We start from the raw sequence: 12159 nt of genomic DNA on the forward strand, positions 1-12159 counted from the left end.
TTAGGTTATATTTCCTGCAGTCTCCTCCTAAAGAGGGGGTCAGGATATATGTGAGCAGAGTCACTAGCACAGAAATCGTTCAATACTAACACAGCCCATTCTATTGTCTGGCGGCTTTAGTCATTAGAAAATGTACCTAACTCAAAATCTAATTGTGTCTTCATATCAACCCTGTGATCTTGTTCAAGGTGTTTAACATTACAAAAAATGTTTTGTTTTGCTTTGCTCAGGACATTTGTGCAGACAATGTAAGATCATAATGTACAGAGTGTGTTGGTTCCTCAGCCATGTCTGACTCTTTCTGACCCCATGGACTGTAGCCCACCAGGCTCCTCTTTCCATGGAGTTCTCCAGGAGATCTTCCCACCCCAGGGATCGAGCCCAGGTCTCCTGCATTGTAGGTGGATTCGTTACCATTTGAGAGGTATAATCCCCTGTGTTCTGCCTAATAGAGAGTACTTACATCTTATGCTCTGGATACTTTGCTTCTATCTATGCAGTCAGATAGCTGCAAGTTGTTGCATCAAATTAGAACTTACTGTTAACACAGAATGTTAACTCATTCTAAAAATGGCATCAACTTTGTGAACAATATTGTGTAAAGTATGTAGCATGATGGTACAAGAGGAAGAAAGAACTTCTTCTGAGAGCCCATGATCAATACCAGAGAGAACGTTACATGTTAGACTCTGGGTCCCAAGAAAGGTGTTCCAACTCTTGACTGATGGTTAGGAGAATAAGCTACCAATCAGTTTCAGTTCAGTTGCTCAGTCATGTCTGATTCTTTGTGACCCCATGGACTGCAGTATTCCAGGCTTTCCTGTCCATCACCAACTCCCGAAGCTTGTTTAAACTCATGCCCATTGAGTTGCTGATGCCATCCAGCCATCTCATCCTCTGTCATCCTCTTGTCCTCCTACCTTCAATCTTTCCCAACATCAGGGCCTTTCCCAATGAGTCAGTTCTTTGCATCAGGTGGCCAAAGAATTGGAGTTTCAGCTTCAGTATCAGTCCTTCCAATGAATAATCAGAGCTGATTTCCTTTATGATTGACTGGTTGGATCTCCTTGCAATCCAAGGGACTTTGAAGAGTCTTCTCCAACACCACAGTTCAAAAGCATCAGTTCTTTGGTGCTCAGCTTTCTTTATAGCCCAACTCTCACATCCATACATGACTACTGGAAAACCCATAGCTTTGACTAGACAGACCTTTGTTGGCAAAGTAATGTCTCTGGTTTTTAGTATGCTGTCTAGGTTGGTCATAGCTACCTAACAACAAAAAGCTCTGAAAAAGTTTAAGTCCAATGGGAAAATATGGAAGATACTTTCCAGTATTTCATTCTATTATTCACCAACAGTTATTGTCTGTATGTCCTAAGCACTGTGATTGGAGCGTCTACATATGCAATTCTGTTGAATTATTAGGGCTTCCTTGGTAGCTCAGCTAGTAAAGAATTCACCTACAATGCAGAAGACCCCAGTTCGATTCCTGGGTCTGCAAGATCTGCTGGAGAAGGAATAGGCTACCCACTCCAGAATTCTCGGGCTTACCTGGTGGATCAGCTGGTAAAGAATCTATCTGTAATGCGGGAGACCCGGGTTCAATCCCTGGGTTGTTTAATTATTAATTTTGTTTAATTCTCACAACAATCAGGAATTTTAAAGATTAAGATGAGAAAGTTGCCATCCAGTTATTTAACCTTTAAAATACTTTTCCTGTGACTATATAGCTTAAAAGTGATGGTACTGAGTTTCCAAAGTTCAAAATCAATTGTACTAAAATTGTACTATCAATTGTACTATCAATTGTTCAAAATCAATTCTGTACCATAGCCAGAATAATTGTGGCTGTTTAAACCAATGTTCACTCTCTCCGCCACCCGCCCCCCTCCCCTACACACACTTCTTTAGGATGTACTCAAAACTCAAAACATCGTAAAGACAAAAGTATCCTTTTTATCATCTGGACTGTTCTCTTGACTTTTTAAGTGAGATTTTTGTCTGCATTCTTTCTTTTAATATATCCTATGTTTTTTAAAGCATATGTTATCATAACAATTCCCTGCTTGAACAACAACAACTTGGTGGTTTGTTTTTGTTTTTTCTTTTGCTTTTAGGAAAACCTCCAGATTCTTTTAATTAGAACTCAACTCTTGAGCTCTTTCTAATGTTAGTCGTGGACAGTGTGTGGTCCTTACTGTGTCACTACATCTTTAATCCCTCTGTAATCCATCCAAATAGAACCATTCAACCTTCCCCATATGGGTATTTACCTTCATATTTTTGTTCATGCCATTCTCTTAGGTAGGTTATCACCTGTTTTAATCCTTCATGCTTATCTTACGTGTTGTTTGCTTGGTTTTGTCTTTTCCATTGTACGTTTAAAAAGAATTTTTTCCACCCCTCTGCTCTTGTCTGTGTGTGTGTGTTTGTGTGTGTGTACACACGCACACACACGCGAAGTTGCTTCAATCATGTCTGACTCTGTGCAACCCTATGGACTGTAGCTCCTAGGCTCCTCTGTCCATGGGATTCCCCAGGCAAGAATACTGGAGTGGGTTGCCATGCCCTCCTCCAGAGGATCTTCCCAACCCAGAGACTGAACCTGTATTTCTTATGTTTCCTGTGTTGGCAGGCAGGTTCTTTACCACTAGCACCGCCTGGGAAGCCCTCTCTGCTCTTACATCACTTTAATTTATACTTCCATCATAACATGAGTTTCCTTTTGCCTTGGAAGCTTTTCAAGGTCAGAGAGTACTTGAAAGTGAGGTACTTTACTAGACACTGAAAGTTTAAAGAAAAACAAGAATTGATCCCTGCTCTTTAGGAGCTAACTGTCCAGTGTGAGCAAGGCTCTTGATCTTTAACCTCCCTTCTGTCAGAAATACTCACCTGCTTATTTGTTCTACTTGTGTGGTATTCTGTAATTTTACCACATTGTGTCTCAATGCTTAATGCAATTGAAGACTCATCATGTCATTTTTCAATTCCCTATTTGTACCAGCATATAATTGGACTAACTTTAATATACAATTTAAATAATCCTAAAGGAAACAATGAATTATTTTGCATATTATGGGATTATTGATATGCTTTTGTTTTAAAATGCAATTTTCCAGTTAACACTTTCTCTGTATTTACTTTTCTAAATATTTTCCCTCTCTGAAATGATGAAATATTTAAAAATACTTTTCTCTTCTTTTGGTTAGAAGTTGCATATTATAAATTTCCTGTTTTAAGGTTTTTCCTAGAGAGTACAGCACAAATTCATAACAAAATCTAACGTTAACAGATGCTTTTAATTTTTTTCTGCCTATAACCAGAACCTTAACAACCCTTTAGTTTCATTTTCCCCAAACACATTCAGTTCAGTTCAGTCACTCAGTCGTGTCCAATTCTTTGCAACCCCAAGAACCGCAGCACACCAGGCCTCCCTGTCCATCAGCAACTGTCGGAGTTTACCCAAACCCACGTCCATCAAGTCGGTGATGCCATCCAGCCATCTCATCCTCTGTCGTCCCCTTCTCCTCCTGCCCCCAATGCCTCTCAGAATCAGGATCTTCTCAAATGAGTCAACTCTTCACATCAGGTGGCCAAAATATTGGAGTTTCAGCTTCAACATCAGTCCTTCCAAAGAACATCCAAGACTGATCTCCTTTAGGATGGACTGGTTGGATCTCCTTGCAGTCCAAGGGACTCTCAAGAGTCTTCTCCAACACCACAGTTCAAAAGCATCAATTCTTCAGCGCTCAGCTTTCTTTATAGTCCAACTTTCACATCCATACATGCAAAACACATTATATACCATCATTTTTAATTCTCCATATATTTAAACTTAAACAATCATGACATTTAAAGTTTTAAATAGAAACTACTATTTTACTGATTTAAATAGCTAAACATTTTTCATAATTACCATAAATGAGTTCAGTTTCAATGCTTCTATCTTAAATAATTCTAAGTCAAGTCCCTCCTCCCCACCACTATGGGCACTAGAGTATGACTATCAATTTCTTTGGTTTATATTTAGAACTAGCCAGCTCATGAGTCACTATTATGTAAGCTCATATTTACCAAACTGCCTTTGAGGGTTTTTTCCCTTCAATTTCTGATTCTGGGAATGTTATGTTTTATTATTGAGCTCAACTTCATATCAGAAGGATTTGTAAGGTGCCATGTGCTTGCCACGTGACTCCAACTTCTGTTTATCATTATTTGTAAGACTTCTTTGAACTAATATTTTTAAAACAAATAATAAGAAAAATATGTTTGGTACACTCTTCTAGTAAAATAAATGTAAAACAGGTTACTACTATCTATTGTCTTCTTGCATGCACAGAAATTAGATAGAAGTGAATTCAAGAATTTGATTATGTTTTCATCTAAGTGGATACTAAATGAAGTGTGCTTATAATTTCAGAATGTCACTTTAATTTTTGAGGAAAAGAAAGTATTCTATAAAATGCTCATAACTAAAAAAAAAAAGGCAACATAGAGACATCAGGGTGAAATTTCAAAGATACACAAAAGAAAATATTATAAACAAACTAGGAAAAAGAAAACAGAAGTTTCTCTTCTTTAGTGATTGTAAGGTAAACCTAAAAAATTTGTTTGATAGCAACTCATAGCCTTGGATTAAGTATTTTGGTGCTTAAGCTTACATGGAATGATGCAGAAAAGCACATACATTTCATATAAATTGGGTGAGCTACAGACTATCAAACTGAAGTAGCTGAAAAAATAAATGAAAACAAGAATACAAGGAAAAAGTGTATGGGCCATAAACCCTGCCTATCTGGGAAAAATGCATGTTAAACTAAATTTTAGGATTTTTTTGTGTTCTCACATGTTTAAAGAACTGATTTGTGAAGGAGCAACCAGCATATTCTCTATCACAAAGTCAGCAAACTGGTGGCTAATGAATCATATGCTTTATTTGGCTTCTGTTTTTCTTTCTGAACTGGATTATTTGAAATGATAAAGATTTATGATTTTTCTTTAAACGTTAGAATATATAGCAACATTAGGCCAACACTCCTTTATGGCAACTGTTCCCTAGATTTGAGTGAATTCCAAACCTTCAAGAAAGGACATGGACCCTGTTCCACCACATTCTATTGCAAATAAGCATTTCAGGCTGTAGCCTCTTATATACGCTGCTGCTGCTGCTGCTGCTGCTGCTGCTGCTAAGTTGCACATTGGGCAAAATAAGGAGCGGTGTCCAAATGGGTTGGTACACCCTTCAGTGCAAGAAAGTCCTGTGAAAGAGGGTATTTTCACCACAAAAAAAGTCATAAAAATTATGTTCCCTAGTCCTTTATCCAACCTAGCATCTGCTGATCCACTGGTTCTTTCAGTAACTTTCCATCCTCTTATCAGGGCTGGTGGGAACTTTCAAATCCTTGATTGCCATGAGCAGGCAACATAAAATAAATGACCAAGGTCCAACTGCAGTCTCATCTGCTTGTCCTCCTCTTACTCATATTCCACATTATTCATTTCACTCAAGAGTCAAAGGGTTCTAGATTCTCCCATACCTTTCTGTATATTTAAAAATTTTAACCGCGAAGTATCTTCAAGGAAAACACTGCAGGGAAGTAATAGTCCTGGAATTTGACCTTGTCCATCTATCTCTGTCTCCATTTTTCCTTTTTCATATTCCTGAATGTAGAAATGCCAGGCTGTCTACTTTGCCTTCTTTCTGACATAAATCTTTCATTTTTTTTGTACTTTTCTTCTTCCTAAGAAGCTAAGTTCCAGGGTTAAATACTAATTGTTAATGGATATCCTACTATTGGGACCTGCAGGTATAGGTAAGCTTGGAAATAGGATAACATGGAACAAAATCATTGTTTTAGTAGCTGAAAAAATTAACCAGCTATAGTGCCTCTATTTAGATTATTCCAAAGACACAGAATGAATAGAAACTTACTACAGGTATTCAAGTTGCTATGGCTATACAATTGCTCAGTCATGTCCAACTCTTTGCAACCCCATGGGCTATATAGTCCATGGAATTCTTCAGGCCAGAATACTGGAGTGAGTAGCCAGTTCCCTTCTCCAGGGGATCTTCCCAACCCAGGGATTGAACCCAGGTCCTCTGTATTGCAGGCAGATTCTTTACCAACTGAGTCATCAGGGGAGCCCAAGTTATTCAGGTTAGTAGTACTATAAAGAAATGAGTAGGAAAACTGGATTATGCATTATTATGTGTTCTACATTCAAAAATCTCCCTAAGACATTCAGAATTACTTGAATTTTGATATCTAAAATTGCTTCAAATTTCAAGTGGGAGTTAAATGTTTTAGAAATGTGATAAAGATTCATGATGTACTTAAAATCCACATTAACTATTGAATGCATTCCCTATTTATTGCCTTCTTTTTTATGTCATGGTCTATCAGCACACTTGTTTCTTATGCATACTGTTTATTCTAAGTTCTTTAAAAGGATATTCATCTAGCAAGATAATAAATGTCCCATAAAATGTCAAATATAAAGCTCAATACATAAAATCTAAACACTGCCTTAAATTCACTTTTTGATTCCATTTAATACCAAAAGAATGAATTAAACTTTCAAGTGTATTTACAGAATTTGGCCTGTTCAGAAAATTTTAGTTATTAGTTTTTAATTTAACCCCCAAATTCTGATACCTGTCAGTAGTTTCTAAATTTATCATAAACTGAAACTAATAAAGCCAATTTCAGTTGTTGATTAAATGTCTATCATTGACAAGTTTCCATCTATATTCTTTTTCATAAAGAAGTCTGATTATTCAATGAAGTGGAAGAAATGGGAATGTGCAGTCTGCCTCATGGAGTATCACACAATATCCTGGTAAGAACGCAAAAGATTAAAACCCTAACAGATAGACAATTTTTACTACAACAATTATTAATACTTTGTGAACTCAGTTGGATTTTAGGTGATGGCACAAGACACAATCATAGGATATAAGACCTTTATAGAATGGTAAAAATTTATTTCAGCTCACAAACTATATGCTTTCTTCCCAACAAAAGCAATACAATGTTTCATAACTTTTTCATATGCTGTACCAGAGCAGGTTGCTTATAAGCAGCACAGCATTTTTAGAAACAAGTAAGTTGCAGTAGCATTTAGTGGAATAATATTCTGAGATATTAAGATATTGATGTTTTATATTTGTTGTTCAGTCACTCAGTCGTGTCTCTTTGTGGCCCCATAGACTGTGGCACACCAGGTTTCCCTGGCCTTCACTATCTCCCGGAATTTGCTCAAACTCATGTCCATTAAGTCAGTGATGCTATCTAATCATCTCATCCTCTGCTGTCCTCTTCTCCTTTTGCCTTATTATTTATTTGCACTCAAAAGTCATTTTCAACTGATGTCCTCTAAAGTCTAGAAAATAAAATACTCCATTTCCTTTATTGTTGTAATGTTATGTTAAGGATCGAACCTGGGTCTCCCACGTTGTAGGCAGATGCTTTTACTGTCTGAGCCACCAGGGAAGCCCTTATTGTTGTTAGGCATGGTCATATAACCCTTTTCGGGCCAATAGATGCAAAAGGAATTCTCTAGGCTAATTTTTAAGGAAGTTATTTTTAAATTCAGACTAAACTGTTAGGATGTCTTTTATTCATTTTTCCTCTTAGCTATTCTATTTATTTTTTTCCTTCTTGGATAGCAGATGTGATGCTGGGAGTGTGGCAGTCTTTTTTTTTTTTTTAATTTTTTTTTAAATTTTATTTTATTTTTAAACTTTACAAATTGTATTAGTTTTGCCAAATATCAAAATGAATCCGCCACAGGTATACATGTGTTCCCCATCCTGAACCCTCCTCCCTCCCCATACCATCCCTCTGGGTCATCCCAGTGCACTAGCCCCAAGCATCCAGTATCATGCATCGAACCTGGACTGGCAACTCGTTTCATACACGATAGTATACATGTTTCAATGCCATTCTCCCAAATCTTCCCACCCTCTCCCTCTGCAACAGAGTCCATAAGACTGTTCTATACATCAGTGTCTCTTTTGCTGTCTCGTACACAGGGTTATTGTTAGCATCTTTCTAAATTCCATATATGTGCGTTAGTATACTGTATTGGTGTTTTTCTTTCTGGCTTACTTCACTCTGTATAATAGGCTCCAGTTTCATCCACCTCATTAGAACTGATTCAAATGTATTCTTTTTAATGGCTGAGTAATACTCCATTGTGTATATGTACCACTGCTTTCTTATCCATTCATCTGCTGATGGACATCTAGGTTGCTTCCATGTCCTGGCTATTATAAAGAGTGCTGCAATGAACATTGGGGTACACATGTCTCTTTCGTTTCTGGTTTCCTCAGTGTGTATGCCCAGCAGTGGGATTGCTGGATCATAAGGCAGTTCTATTTCCAGTTTTTTAAGGAATCTCCACACTGTTCTCCATAGTGGCTGTACTAGTTTGCATTCCCACCAACAGTGTAAGAGGGTTCCCTTTTCTCCACACCCTCTCCAGCATTTATTGCTTGTAGACTTTTGGATTGCAGCCATTCTGACTGGTGTGAAATGGTACCTCATAGTGGTTTTGATTTGCATTTCTCTGATAATGAGTGATGTTGAGCATCTTTTCATGTGTTTGTTAGCCATCTGTATGTCTTCTTTGGAGAAATGTCTATTTAGTTCTTTGGCCCATTTTTTGATTGGGTCATTTATTTTTCTGGAGTTAAGCTGCAGGAGTTGCTTGTATATTTTTGAGATTAGTTGTTTGTCAGTTGCTTCATTTGCTATTATTTTCTCCCATTCTGAAGGCTGCCTTTTCACCTTGCTAATAGTTTCCTTTGATGTGCAGAATCTTTTAAGTTTAATTAGGTCTGATTTGTTTATTTTTGCTTTTATTTCCAATATTCTGGGAGGTGGGTTATAGAGGATCCTGCTGTGATGTATGTCAGAGTGTTTTGCCTATGTTTTCCTCTAGGAGTTTTATAGTTTCTGGTCTTACATTGAGATCCTTAATCCATTTTGAGTTTATTTTTGTGTATGGTGTTAGAAAGTGTTCTAGTTTCATTCTTTTACAAGTGGTTGACCAGATTTCCCAGCACCACTTGTTAAAGGGATTGTCTTTAATCCATTGTATATTCTTGCCTCCTTTGTCAAAGATAAGGTGTCCATATGTGCGTGGATTTATCTCTGGGCTTTCTATTTTGTTCCATTGATCTATATTTCTGTCTTTGTGCCAGTACCATACTGTCTTGATAACTGTGGCTTTGTAGTAGAGCCTGAAGTCAGGTAGGTTGATTCCTCCAGTTCCATTCTTCTTTCTCAAGATAGCTTTGGCTCTTTGAGGTTTTTTGTATTTCCATACAAATTGTGAAATTATTTGTTCTAGCTCTGTGAAGAATACCATTGGTAGCTTGATAGGGACTGCATTGAATCTATAAATTGCTTTGGGTAGTATACTCATTTTCACTATATTGATTCTACCGATCCATGAACATGGTATATTTCTCCATCTATTAGTGTCTTCTTTGATTTCTTTCACCAGTGTTTTATAGTTTTCTATGTATAGGTCTTTAGTTTCTCTAGGTAGATATATTCCTAAATATTTTATTCTTTCCATTGCAATGGTGAATGGAATTGTTACCTTAATTTCTCTTTCTGTTTTCTCATTATTAGTGTATAGGAATGCAAGGGATTTCTGTGTGTTGATTTTATATCCTGCACCTTTACTATAATCATTGATTAGTTCTAGTAATTTTCTGGTGGAGTCTTTAGGGTTTTCTATGTACAGGATCATGTCATCTGCAAATAGTGAGAGTTTTACTTCTTCTTTTCCAATTTGGATTCCTTTTATTTCTTTTTCTGCTCTGACTGCTGTGGCCAAAACTTCCAAAACTATGTTGAATAGTAATGGTGAAAGTGGACACCCTTGTCTTGTTCCTGACTTTAGAGGAAATGCTTTCAATTTTTCACCATTGAGGATAATGTTTGCTGTGGGTTTGTCATATATAGCTTTTATTATGTTGAGGTATGTTCCTTCTATTCCTGCTTTCTGGAGAGTTTTTATCATAAATGGGTGTTGAATTTTGTCAAAGGCTTTCTCTGCATCTATTGAGATAATCATATTGTTTTTATTTTTCAATTTGTTAATGTGGTGTATTACATTGATTGATTTGCGGATATTGAAGAATCCTTGCATCCCTGGGATAAAGCCCACTTGGTCATGGTGTATGATCTTTTTAATGTGTTGTTGGATTCTGATTGCTAGAATTTTGTTAAGGATTTTTGCATCTATGTTCATCAGTGATATTGGCCTGTAGTTTTCTTTTTTTGTGGCATCTTTGTCAGGTTTTGGTATTAGGGTGATGGTGGCCTCATAGAATGAGTTTGGAAGTTTACCTTCCTCTGCAATTTTCTGGAAGAGTTTGAGCAGGATAGGTGTTAGCTCTTCTCTAAATTTTTGGTAGAATTCAGCTGTGAAGCTGTCTGGACCTGGGCTTTTGTTTGGTGGAAGATTTTTGATTACAGTTTCAATTTCCATGCTTGTGATGGGTCTGTTAAGATTTTCTATTTCTTCCTGGTCCAGTTTTGGAAAGTTGTACTTTTCTAAGAACTTGTACACTTTTTCCACGTTGTCCATTTTATTGGCATATAATTGTTGATAGTAGTCTCTTATGAGCCTTTGTATTTCTGTGTTGTCTGTTGTGATCTCTCCAGTTTCCGAATAATGATAGTGAAATTGATCCAAAATCTTGAAATCAAAATGGAATCACAGATAAATAGCCTGGAGACAGGATTGAGAAGATGTAAGAAAGGTTTAACAAGGACCTAGAAGAAATAAAAGAGTCAATATATAATGAATAATGCAATAAATGAAATTAAAAATACTCTGGAGGCAACAAATAGTAGAATAACAGAGGCAGAAGATAGGATTAGGTGAATTAGAAGATAGAATGGCAGAAATAAATGAATCAGAGAGGATAAAAGAAAAACGAATTAAAAGAAATGAGGACAATCCCAGAGACCTCCAGAACAATATTAAATGCCATAACATTCGAATCATAGGGGTCCCAGAAGAAGAAGACAAAAAGAAAGCCCATGAGAAAATACTTGAGGAGATAATAGTTGAAAACTTCCCTAAAATGGGGAAGGAAATAATCACCCAAGTCCAAGAAACCCAGAGAGTCCCAAACAGGATAAACCCAAGGCGAAACACCCCAAGACACATATTAATAAAATTAGCAAAGATCAAACACAAAGAACAAATATTAAAAGCAGCAAGGGAAAAACAAGAAATAAGACCAAGGGAATTCCCATAAGGATAACAGCTGATCTTTCAATAGAAACTCTTGAAGCCAGGAAGGAACGGCAAGACATGCTTAAAATGATGAAAGAAAATAACCTACAGCCCAGATTATTGTACCCAGCAAGGATCTCATTCAAGTATGAAGGAGAAATCAAAAGCTTTTCAGACAAGCAAAAGCTGAGAGAATTCTGCACCACCAAACCAGCTCTCCAACAAATACTAAAGGATATTCTCTAGACAGGAAACAAAAAACGGTGTATAAATTCGAACCCAAAACAATAAAGTAAATGGCAACGGGATCATACTTATCAGTAATTACCTTAAACGTAAATGGGTTGAATGCCCCAACCAAAATACAAAGACTGGCTGAATGGATACAAAAACAAGACCCCTACATATGTTGTCTACAAGAGACCCACCTCAAAACAGGGGACACATACAGACTGAAAGTGAAGGGCTGGAAAAAGATTTTCCATGCAAATAGGGACCAAAAGAAAGCAGGAGTAGCAATACTCATATCAGATAAAATAGACTTTAAAACAAAGGCTGTGAAAAGAGACAAAGATGGTCACTACATAATGATTAAAGGATCAATCCAAGAAGAAGATATAACAATTATAAATATATATGCACCCAACACGGGCAGTATGTAAGACAAATGCTAACAAGTATGAAAGGAGAAATTAACAATAACACAATAATAGTGGGAGACTTGAATACCCCACTCACACCTATGGATAGATCAACTAAACAGAAAATTAACGAGTGTGGCAGTCTTATTGTTATCAAGACAATGGAAGCCTCGCACTACTGATAGCAGATCAGTTTGGCCTACAACTCTGATGAGATCTTGAGCAGCTGTCTCAGTCATCAATCTCTGTGAAT

General features: G+C 36.9%; 1 protein-coding gene across 1 annotated transcript in view; it reads left to right on the forward strand.

The window, feature by feature from the left end:
* Nucleotides 1-12159, forward strand: part of GMNC (geminin coiled-coil domain containing) — a 137571-nt gene that overhangs the window by 53417 nt on the left and 71995 nt on the right. Inside the window, exon 4 of the transcript XR_009495077.1 lies at nt 6767-6840. The gene's annotated coding sequence lies outside the window, so the exon portion shown is untranslated. The remainder of the gene's footprint in view (nt 1-6766; nt 6841-12159) is intronic.

This window comes from Bos taurus, chromosome 1 (genome assembly GCF_002263795.3).
Source record: "Bos taurus isolate L1 Dominette 01449 registration number 42190680 breed Hereford chromosome 1, ARS-UCD2.0, whole genome shotgun sequence".
NCBI classification, from domain to species: Eukaryota; Metazoa; Chordata; class Mammalia; order Artiodactyla; family Bovidae; genus Bos; species Bos taurus.